Source organism: Oncorhynchus keta, chromosome 7 (assembly GCF_023373465.1).
Source record: "Oncorhynchus keta strain PuntledgeMale-10-30-2019 chromosome 7, Oket_V2, whole genome shotgun sequence".
NCBI classification, from domain to species: domain Eukaryota; kingdom Metazoa; phylum Chordata; class Actinopteri; order Salmoniformes; family Salmonidae; genus Oncorhynchus; species Oncorhynchus keta.
Window position 1 is genome coordinate 21,591,478 of NC_068427.1, and position 4,066 is coordinate 21,595,543.

At 43.3% G+C, this 4,066-nt stretch overlaps 1 long non-coding RNA gene across 1 annotated transcript; it reads right to left on the reverse strand.

Annotated features, from left to right (window-relative positions):
* Positions 1-365: 365 nt before the first annotated feature.
* On the reverse strand, positions 366-3,358 carry LOC118371181 (uncharacterized). Its single transcript, XR_004822944.2, has 2 exons — positions 2,518-3,358; positions 366-2,023 (listed from the first exon to the last, which is right to left on the reverse strand). It is a non-coding gene; the product is annotated as an uncharacterized LOC118371181 (long non-coding RNA).
* Between the last annotated feature and the right edge of the window lie 708 nt (positions 3,359-4,066).

Sequence of the window (4,066 nt, forward strand, 5' to 3'; positions counted from 1 at the left end):
AACACCTCAGCCTGGTCCACAAACAAAGTCAGAGATGTACCTTTCACCCTGCTACACCCCAAATAAAAACACAATTTAAAATCACTTTTGTAACCTAAAGAATAAAGAGTATAGAGAGTCCTAAACAGAGTGAAAGACCACTTCCCTCTGTTATGGAGAAGTGTGGATGTGAGTGGCTGTGCTCAGCTGATGGTTGTGGATGTGAAGGCAGCTTGTTTACAGAGTAGAGTCAACTCCAGAAAAATGCTCTGGTTGGGGACTGTCATGGGGACTGTCATGTGGCCTGTATGGGCACTAAACTGGTGCATACAGATATCAGGAGCAATTCTTTAAAGAAAAGTACATTTGAATGGGGACTGGTGAACTGCAGTGCACCTAAATAGAGTTTGTTTATTGAACAGATTATTATTAACATTATTACATATGTGAGCACACGTACATAGTCCTGCATAAATGCATATAACATAACCTGTCTCTATTGCACTTGTTTGCATCTGAAGATGTCTTGGTCCCAAACATCTTGGTTCCAAACAGCTTTGTGAGTCCCAGAGAGAGTGCTCTAAAGAGACACTCCCAGAGCCCCTCTATTGATGTGTCCCTGGTGCTCCTCCCCCTCGCTCCAAAAGACATCTGTAGCAGCTGCCCCCTTGTACTCCTGTCAGCAGGGCAGTGCAGGGGGTGGGGTGGTGTGTGTGTGTGCATGTGTGTGTGGAGGTGGGGTAGGGTTAGAGGGGGTGTGTTAGGGCATCTCCCCTTTGGGAGGGGGCCAACTAGCACACTTGAGTAACATCACATTCATCAATGGCTAATAGTCGCTGGCAGGTCACCCTGAAAACACAACATCGACCTCTGACCCTTTTTAACACAAAGCCGGTGCACTGGTCACACTAGTCCTTGGTGTATCTCCTCTCTCTTTCGCTCTATCCCTTTCTTTCTCTCTTACTCATGTGGACTTACTATGTGGACACAGATGTATAATGTTTTATAATAGCACTTTCCTTACATATTCATAACTCATAAACAAGTTGAATTCGCGATTAGTAAAAAAAAGATCTCCGCCCTAGGCATTCATATGGTCTAGTATTTTTAAAAAAATATGGCTAAAGTGTGTCTACCAACATAGAAAAAAATTAATGTTTTACCTGCTAAACGATATAATAATATAATATAATATAATATAATAATAATATATGCCATTTAGCTGACGCTTTTATCCAAAGCGACTTACAGTCATGTGTGCATACATTCTACGTATGGGTGGTCCCGGGAATCGAACCCACTACCCTGGCGTTACAAGCGCCATGCTCTACCAACTGAGCTCACTTTCTTGGCATGCTTAGGACTTAGGCAGCACAAGTAGCCACAGTCTGTGGCTGTGTAGACACACACACACACACACTTATCACATTAAAACGCCAGGAGTACGAATTGCATTTTACACATCCAGGGTGAAAGGGAGAGAAAATGGAGAGAAGCCTGACAAACTTCTACTTGGCACTTTCTCAAACCACATAGTGAATATTAGGCTATCATCCATGTTTCACACAACTTCATAGAACAAACAATAGGCTGTTGTGAATACTGGATTCATTGGTGAATACCTTTAGGAGTAGGCAAGGCTATGAGATGAAACCCATAACAGGCTATCAAATCAAGTTTAATATGTGAAGTATTTGTTCCTCTAGCGTTCAAAGCAAACATGAACTGCAAAAACTGTACAACACTATAAACAAATATTGTTTCCTATTTTAAAACGTACAACTCCATTAGTCTCACACTTTGGCTGTCTGAACTCAGAACAGCTCTTGAACTCCTTCGGAAGTCCCGCCCTCCTTCTGTACCTCGATGATGTAACCACTTTCCAAGTATAGAGTGTTGGCGATGGTTAAGCGGCTTTACCTCTGGCGGAGGCTTCTGTCAGTTAGGTGACGTCACCGGGATCGTGTTATTATTGTAAACAGCCCGCCTGCTTTCCACTGACGCTCTCTGCCGAGCCGACTATCCCCAGTCCTTTGTTCACACACTGCAAATACCAGCGCGACAAAGCAATAGGACAATAACGGGTTGCCAGCGCAAGTGGTGGATTAAAACACGGAACAAGGTTTAAATGGGGTTGTGAATAAAATGACAAGTATAAATGAATTTGAGTTTATTATCAAGCTAGTAGCATATTCCACGAAGCCGGCTACTCGCTACGATTGCCTACAGGGCAACACTTTGATTTGACGTTTATTCAAAAAATATACATAAGCTACGCTATGCATGAATACCAATTCTGTAGCCTAAAAGAAACGCTGAAGAATTGTGTCTAGAATGGGTCTTTAATTAGGCTACTGTTGTCAGAAATTAAAAGATGACAAGACACCACAAGTAGCCTAAACAATCCTATGGCGAATAATCAACATTTATTTTCGACATTGAAGTCCATTAAGGAGGATGCAACTGGCTAGATCTATGACAGAACCCCGGCATCAAAATCAAAAAGTTTAAAGAGTACGAATGGTTAATTCTACTTACTATGCGCCTCGGAGACCAGTGTTCGAGTGGGATGACACAGCTCAAATCGCTGCCAGATAAACCCCAGTATCAATATTTCCTTTCACTTGACAACAGGGATCCGTGTCCCGATTAAGTGCAATTTCAGCAGGAGTCAAGGAAGTTGTTCTTTTGTTCCAGTATTTATAGGTTGCGTCAATGTTGCGAAAAGGGTAGGCGGAGCGGTGGCACAAGCGAGCTAGAGAGAGAGTGGAGGGAAAAACATATAGGCTATGAGCGTAAAACCTTCGAGCCTCGAGCGCACGATGTAGCCAGAAAACCCCTTCTTCCAAATCCTAGACACAATCGTATGATCAGATTAGGTCACGTGTTCTCAAACGACCAGCACCCCTCCAAACTCCAACAGACACAAGCGAGCAGACCCATCTCCGCCAAGGGTATGATAGGTAGGCTACCGGGCGCTCACCGTGCGCAGCGGAGACGAGAGTTGCGGAGACGAGAGCTGCTAGCCAGCTATAGGACCGGGAAATGCAGGGACACGCCAAGTGCAGACCAAACTCTTCCTATAACGTCGTGATGACTCACTGAATCAACGTATAGGCTGAAGGTTTCATGCGCCAATGGTTGGCAAGCTGGAGAGCTCCCTGGAGTCTCCGGTAGGGAGGACAAAATACAGTTTAAGCTTAGATGCGCTCAATATTGTTTTTATATCCTATCACAACTTGGAAGGGGATTGATGAGCATTGAATTGTAAAATCGAATAGCCTCCAAAAGACTGCTCGGAGTGCCTCGGATCAAAAGGTGAGCTTGTCCGTTTCCCGCAGTTACCATACTGTTGCATCAGGAAGTTCGCTCGTGACAATGTCACCACCAACAAGCCATGTTCTCATCTCCTCCCCATTTAATTTGTCAAAGTTGACAGGCAACAGAACGTGTGGGAAATGACTCAGATATCACCCGTAGGATTTCTTTGTCTAAACTATCCATTCCACATAAACATTATAAACAAAGGAATGCCTATGTTTTTACGCAAATGCTGTAAAACCAATTACTCAGTCAGTCAGTTAGTCTATCATATCCATATACTGCAACATTAGGTAAATAAAACATACATGACTCAAAACTGTGGAATAGAGAACCAACATTATCTGCAACGCTGCGCCCCGCCAGAACAATAACTACCTGCTTGCAGCAGACTGCACCATCTCTCCAAGCGCACCACAGCAACTTTTATAGGCAATACAAGTCAAGTTTTTTCAATTAATCATAAATAACCGAACGGGGGAATAGTGAGCAAAAAGGCTAGATTGTTCTCTTTGAACAAAAAAATAAGCAATGCACTTTATAGGCGAGCTAGTATCCCATTTTTGGCAATAGGCTACACGGACCCGCATGTGCAAATGTAGTGTGGATCGTAAACTGTCCCATTTTGTGAATAATAAAATGCTTGCATATTTTTCGGAGTGACTGGTTCATGTGGATTGGTTCATGTGAGATTACAGTTACATCATTATGCATTATGAAAGGTCTAGCCCATAGAGCTTCCAATCAGCACGTAAAGTCACAGGGT